The 7,894-nt window shown below is 44.0% G+C and overlaps 1 pseudogene; it reads left to right on the top strand.

The window, feature by feature from the left end:
- Positions 1–438: 438 nt before the first annotated feature.
- On the top strand, positions 439–7,667 carry LOC128317298 (uncharacterized; annotated as a pseudogene).
- Positions 7,668–7,894: the final 227 nt, after the last annotated feature.

The raw sequence follows: 7,894 nt of genomic DNA, 5'->3' as shown, positions 1-7,894 counted from the left end.
AGCATATATAAGAAAAGAGCAGTGGGCCTAAAGCAGAGCCTTGCAGGACACCAAACTTTACCTTAGTATGCATAGAGAAATCACCATTTACATCTACAAACTGATAAGTCAGATAAGACCTGAGCCAGGAGAGGGCCATTCCCTTAATTCCTACAACATTTTCTCTATCGAGGAGAATAGCATGATCAATGCTATCAAAAACTGCACTAAGTTTAGGCAACAGAAGCAAGGAGATCCAAGATGGTGGCGCGGCAGTAGCACACAGCAGCCACTCCGGATACAAGACAATTTTATTTACTACGGGAATTCACCACTGTCCTCATAATTGGTGTGTACATTCCCCCCAGCGCTAATGCTAAAGACGCACTCTGTGAACTGTATGGGGCTATTAGCGAGCTGCAGAATTGAGACTGTTTATTGTTGCCGGAGATTTCAACCATGCAAATCTCAAGTCAGTGCTCCGTAAATTCCATCAGCGTGTGGACTTTGCAACAAGAGGGAAGAATGCGCTAGACTTTGTTTACACAAACATCCCCAGCGCATATTGGGCAGATCCCCGCCCCCGCCTTGGCTACTCAGACCAAATCTCTGTTGTTGTCCCAGCATACAGACCGCTCATCAGCTCATAACTACCAGTTATCAAACTCTTGATTAAAAAACCTGACCTTGACCCCTGTCAGCTGTCCAACTAAAGGCCAATATAAAACCTCCCCTTTATCTCCAAGATCCTAGAAAAGGTTGTAGCACAGCAGCTATACTCATACTTACATAGGAATAACATTCATGAAATGTATCAGTCAGGATTTAGGCCTCATCATAGCACAGAGACAGCGCTGGTTAAAGTTGTAAATGACTTACTACTGGCTTCTGATCAGGGTTGTGTCTCCTTGCTTGTGCTGCTTGACCTTAGTGCAGCTTTTGATACTATTGACCATGTTATTCTCCTCGACAGACTGGAAAATGTAGTAGGCATTAAGGGAACAGCCCTTTCCTGGCTCAGGTCTTATTTGACTGATCGTCATCAGTTTGTAAACATAAATGGTGACTTCTCTTCTCATACTAAGGTAAAGTTTGGTGTCCCACAAAGCTCTGTTTTAGGCCCACTGCTCTTTTCTCTATATATGCTACCTTTGGGTAAAATTATCCGTAAGCATGGTATTAGCTTCCCCTGTTACGCTGATGACACACAGTTGTATGTTTCAGCAAAGCCAGATGACAGACTCCAGCTTAATAAAGTTGAGGAATGTGTAAAAGACATTAGAAACTGGATGCTTATTAACTTTCTCTTACTTAATTCTGACGAGACAGAAGTACTTGTACTAGGACCACATACAGCTAGAAGTAAGCTTTCTGATTACATAATAACTCTGGATGACCTTTCTGTTTCATCATGTGCAGGAGTAAAAGACCTTGGTGTGATTATCGACTCTAGTCTTTCTTTTGAAGCTCATGTAGATAATATAAATAGGATTGCTTTCTTTCATCTCAGAAATATTGCTAAAATAAGAAATATATCATCACTACACGATGCAGAAAAACTTGTTCATGCTTTTGTTACCTCTAGGTTCGATTATTGTAATGCCTTACTGTCTGAATGTTCCAGTAGGAGCATAAACAAGCTCCAGTTAGTCCAGAATGCAGCAGCAAGAGTCCTTACTAGAATCAGAAGATATGACCACATCACCCCTATCTTATCCACACTGCATTGGCTCCCAATCAAATTTCATATTGATTATAAAATACTACTATTGACCTATAAAGCACTAAATGGTCTCGCGCCACAGTACCTGAGCGAACTTTTGGTCTTTTATGATCCGCCACGCCTACTCAGATCAAAAGGTGCAGGCTATTTGTTGGTACTTTGAATAATGCAGGCTACAGCTGGGGGTAGAGCTTTCTCTTACAAAGCCCCGCAGTTATGGAACAGCCTTCCACTTAGTGTTCGGGGCTCAGACACAGTCTCAGTGTTTAAGTCTAGGCTGAAAACATATTTGTTTAGTCAAGCTTTTTGTTAATAGTTTTTTCTTAGGTACAGGGGCAGATCTGGAGGGTTCACAGGCATAGAGTGTTGTGGTGAACTGGGATGTTTGGATGCTGTTGCCCCCCCACTCTCACACGTTCACTCAGGTTTGTCGACGGTGGAGTGGCTGCTGCTTTATGTCCCAGGGTGCCCTCATGTCTGTGTTAGCGTCTGGCTCTCCCTTTTAGTTATGCTGTCATAGCTAGTCTTGCCAGAGTCCCTGCTTGCACTCTGCATGCAAAGTCCATTGTGCTTAACCATTAGAGGACAAAAGCTCACTTAACAAACTCTTCCTTTCTCTCCATCTCTCTCTCTCCCTCACTCTCTGTTGAGCTACACATGCTACTACTGAGATGCCAGAGATGCCAGTGATCTTGACCCCTTCTGCTCCTCCTCTCTGCCTGACCCATCCTGATGCCTTAATTCTGGTTGGAGTTCTCATCGGTTGAGTTCGCTCGCTGCTACTGGGGCCCCATATGGACTGCCTGAAGAACCATTTGGATTGCAGGGGATGGCGCCACCTGGGGGCTGTGGAGATGGCTTGGGGATCACATATGGGGAGCTGTACTGTAATGGCCTGGGACTGTGATTGCTGTAGTGGCTTTGGGGCTGCGGTTGCCACGAGCAGCTTCATACTCAGGACTCCATCAGTGGATAGTGGATAGATTTTAACCAGCCGGACTTCTTGTGAAAACTGTGATGAATTTATTGGTTGCACAATTGCACTACTTGTCGTTATAGTACACAATAATAGAAGGGATTTATTTATAATCACACTATCCGCTGCACCCAGATGAGGATGGGTTCCCTTTTGAGCCTGGTTCCTCTCAAGGTTTCTTCCTCATATCATCTCAGAGAGTTTTTCCTTGCCACTGGCTTGCTCATTAGGGATAAATTCACAGTGATAAATTCAAATATTTACAATATATTTTTGTGAATCTATTTCTGTAAAGCTGCTTTGTGACAATGTCCATTGTTGAATTGAATTGAACATCACTTGCCTGTGACAGTGATGCCTCCCTCCCAGATGCGCTGAATGACTTCTACGCTCGGTTCGAGGCACAGAATGTCGTGATGGTGAGGAAGACCACCCCTCCTCCCAATGACCAGGTGCTGTGCCTAACCACGGCTGATGTGAGGAAGACTCTACACAGAGTCAACCCGTGGAAGGCTGCTGGACCAGACAACATTCCTGGCAGGGTGCTCAGAGGATGTGCAGACCAGCTGGCGGATGTTTTCACGGACATCTTCAACACCTCTCTGAGCAGCACCGTCATTCCGACGTGCTTCAAGGCCACCACCATCACCCCTGTGCCCAAGAAGTCTTCAGTGTCCTGCCTCAATGACTACCGTCCCGTTGCACTTACACCCATCATCATGAAGTGCTTTGAGAGGCTCATCATGAGGCACATCAAGACCCTGCTGCCCCCCTCACTGGACCCCCTGCAATTCGCTTACCGCCCCAGCCACTCAACAGATGATGACATCACCACCACCCTCTATCTGGCCCTCACCCACCTGGACAAAAAAGACACATATGTTCGAATGCTGTTCATAGACTTCAGTTCAGCATTCAACACAATCATTCCTCAGCACCTGATCGGAAAGCTGAAGCTGCTGGGCCTGAACACCTCTCTCTGCAACTGGATCCTGGACTTCCTGACTGGGATACTTCAGTCAGTCTGGATCGGGAACAGCATCTCCAACACCACCACACTGAGCACTGGGGCCCCACAGGGCTGGGTGCTCAGTCCATTGCTGTTCACTCTGCTGACTCACGACTATGTAGCAATGCACAGCTCAAACCACATCATCAAGTTCACTGATGACACGACTGTGGTTCTCATTGGTTGAGTTTGCTCGCTGCTGCTGGGGGTGGCCTCATATGGACGGTCTGAAGAAACATTTTGTTTTCTGGGGATAGTCCCACCTGGGGGCTGTGGAGATGGCTTGGGGATCACATATTTTGAGATGTACTGTAATGGCTTGGGACTGTGATTGCTGTAGTGGCTTTGGGGCTGCAGTTGCCACGAGCAGCTTCGTACTCAGGACTCCATCAGTGGACAGTGGATAGATTTTAACCAGCCGGACTTCTTGTGAAAACTGTGATGAATTTATTGGTTGCACAATTGCACTATTTGTCCTTATAGTACACTTCAATTCAATTCAATTTTATTTGTATAGCGCTTTTAACAATGGACATTGTCACAAAGCAGCTTTACAGAAATAAATGGATTCACAAAAATATATTGTAAATATTTGAATTTATCACTGTGAATTTATCCCTAATGGGCAAGCCAGTGGCGACAGTGGCAAGGAAAAACTCCCCGAGATGATATGAGGAAGAAACCTTGAGAGGAACCAGGCTCAAAAGGGAACCCATCCTCATCTGGGTGCAACAGATAGTGCAATTATAAATCATTCCCTTCTATTATTGTGTACTATATGGACAAAATGTGCAATTGTGCAACCAATAAATTCATCACAGTTTTTGCAAGAAGTCCAGCTGGTTAAAATCTATCCACTGTCCACTGATGGAGTCCTGAGTACGAAGCTGCTTGTGGCAACTGCAGCCCCAAAGCCACTACAGCAATCGCAGTCCCAAGCCATTACAGTACAGCTCCCCATATGTGATCCCCAAGCCATCTCCACAGCCCCCAGGTGGCACCATCCCCAGCAATCCAAACAGTTCTTCAGGCAGTCCATATGGGGCCACCCCCAGCAGCAGCGAGCGAACTCAACCGATGAGAACTCCAACCAGAATTGGGGCATCAGGATGGGTCAGGCAGAGAGGAGGAGCAGAAGGGGTCAGGATCACTGGCATCACTGGCATCTCAGTAGTAGCATGTGTAGCTTGACAGAGAGTGAGGGAGAGAGAGAGATGGAGAGAAAGGAAGAGATTGTTAGGTGAGCTTTTGTCCTCTAATGGTTAAGCACGATGTACTTTGCATGCAGAGTGCAAGCAGGGACTCCGGCAAGACTAGCTATGACAGCATAACTAAAAGGGAGAGCCAGACGCTAACACAGATATGAGGGCACCCTGGGACATAAAGCAGCAGCCACTCCACCATCAACACACCTGAGTGAACGTGTGAGAGTGGGGGGGCAACAGCATCCAAACATCCCAGTTCACCACAACACTCTATGCCTGTGAACCCTCCAGATCTGCCCCTGTACTTAAGAAAAAACTATTCACAAAAAGCTTGACTAAACAAATATGTTTTCAGCCTAGACTTAAACACTGAGACTGTGTCTGAGCCCCGAACACTAAGTGGAAGGCTGTTCCATAATTGTGGGGCTTTGTAAGAGAAAGCTCTACCCCCAGCTGTAGCCCACATTATTGGAAGTACCAACAAATAGCCTGCACCTTTTGATCTGCGTAGGCGTGACGGATCATAAAAGACCAAAAGTTCGCTCAGGTACTGTGGCGCGAGACCATTTAGTGCTTTATAGGTCAATAGTAGTATTTTATAATCAATATGAAATTTGATTGGGAGCCAATGCAGTGTGGATAAGATAGGGGTGATGTGGTCATATCTTCTGATTCTAGTAAGGACTCTTGCTGCTGCATTCTGGACTAACTGGAGCTTGTTTATGCTCCTACTGGAACATCCAGACAGTAAGGCATTACAATAATCCAACCTAGAGGTAACAAAAGCATGAACTAATTTTTCTGCATCGTGTAGTGACAGTATATTTCTTATTTTAGCAATATTTCTGAGATGGAAGAAAGCAATCCTAGTTATATTATCTACATGAGCTTCAAAAGAAAGACTAGAGTCGATAATCACACCAAGGTCTTTTACTGCTGCAGATTATGAAACAGAAACGTCATCCAGAGTTATTATGTAATCAGAAAGCTTACCTCTAACTGCATGTGGTCCTAGTACAAGTACTTCTGTCTTGTCAGCATAACAGTGGAAGCTAATACCATGCTTACGGATAATTTTACCCAGAGGTAGCATATATAGAGAAAAGAGTAGTGGGCCTAAAACAGAGCCTTGCGGGACACCAAACTTTACCTTAGTATGAGAAGAGAAGTCACCATTTACGTTTACAAACTGATAATGATCAGTCAAATAAGACCTGAGCCAGGAAACAGCTGTTCCCTTAATGCCTACTACATTTTCTAGTCTATCGAGGAGAATAGCATGATCAACGGTATCAAAAGCTGCACTAAGGTCAAGCAGCACAAGCAAGGAGAAACAACCCTGATCAGAGGCCAGTAGTAAGTCATTTACAACTTTTACCAGTGCTGTCTCTGTGCTATGATGAGGCCTAAATCCTGACTGATACATTTCATATGTTATTCCTATGTAAGTATGAGCTGCTGTGCTACAACCTTTTCTAGGACCTTGGAAATAAAGGGGAGATTTGATATTGGTCTATAGTTAGGCAGCTGACGGGGGTCAAGGTCAGGTTTTTTTAATCAGGGGCTTGATAACTGCTAATTTAAAAGATTTAGGTACATAGCCAATGCTAAGGGAAGAATTGATTATCTTTAAAATAGGTTTGATTGTTTCAGGAATTATCTGTTTGAGGAAACAAGTAGGTAAAGGATCTAGCATACAGGTTAATGATTTTCATGATGAAATTAATGAAATTAGTTCAATCTCTTCAAGGGGAGTAAAGCATTGTAGTTGTTTATGTAATATTATCATATTATCATCTACAGGGTTAGTTATAGAACTGTCCGGTTTTAAATTAATAGCCTGATATTTCTAGCCTGATATTTTCAATTTTACCATTGAAAAAATTCATGGAGTCATCGCTGCTATATAATGATTGTGTGCATGTTTCTATTGTGGTCTTATTCCTAGTTAATTTTGCTACAGTATTAAATAAGAATCTAGGATTATTCTCCACAATAATAGAAGGGGTTTATTTATAATCGCACTATCCGTTGCATCCAGATGAGGATGGGTTCCCTTCTGAGCCTGGTTCCTCTCAAGGTTTCTTCTTTATACCATCTCAGGGAGTTTTTCCTTGCCACCTTCGCCACTGGCTTCTCATTAAGGATAAATTCACAGTGATGAATTCAAATATTTACAATATATTTTTGTGAATCCATTTATTTCTGTAAAGCTTCTTTGTGACAATGTCCATTGTTAAAAGTGCTATACAAATAAAAGTGAATTGAATTGAATTTAATTGAGATGGCGCTGCATCCTATAATTATGACCTGGCGCGGATTCTACCAACGCGACATTTCTTTTGTGGGACAGCCTTCCTCATACTGTTCATGCTGATTGTACAGCGGCAAAAGAAAGACTCAGAGAGGCTTCTGGACAGCGGCAGTTTATGGTTAATAGCCAGCCTATTAGCCCGTCCTCATGCTCCGCGGGAAAATTTGGAGGTGTATGCGGCGGGGATCAGCAGGTTAGTGGACGAGGCTTTTCCTGAATACGGCAACAGAGCCCAAAGGGAAGAAAAATTTCATAGTTTCCTTGCTGGTTTGGATCCTGTGCTCAGAGCTAAATGCCATGAACAAGGAGCGACGGATTTGGAGGAGGCTGTGATAATTGCAGGTTGGTGTGAGAATGCTAGAGACGCAATAAAGACTGATTACATGACTGGTTATGATGGGGGAAGTAATAATGATCTGTGGCTGATAATGGAGGACTTTATAGAGCTGTGGATCGATTGACACAGGAACTTAATGGTGCCAGTTAAAGTATGTTTACCTAACGCAGCGACTGACTTTGTTGGATACATAGAACCCAATGTGGTGGAGTCTTCCAGTCTAATAGTAGCTCACACAGTGGCTGGGGTTCACAACGGACTGACAAAGGCTCCGATTTTGAATCCTACTGGACATGACATTTCAATGAAACAAGGGATGCACCTGGGTGAGTTATACTCAGTTGAGGATTC

The sequence above is a fragment of the Pangasianodon hypophthalmus genome, chromosome 23 (genome assembly GCF_027358585.1).
Source record: "Pangasianodon hypophthalmus isolate fPanHyp1 chromosome 23, fPanHyp1.pri, whole genome shotgun sequence".
In the NCBI taxonomy this organism is placed as follows: domain Eukaryota; kingdom Metazoa; phylum Chordata; class Actinopteri; order Siluriformes; family Pangasiidae; genus Pangasianodon; species Pangasianodon hypophthalmus.
The sequence above is the reverse complement of the archived record's forward strand: the minus strand, read 5'-3'. Positions and strand labels throughout refer to the sequence as shown.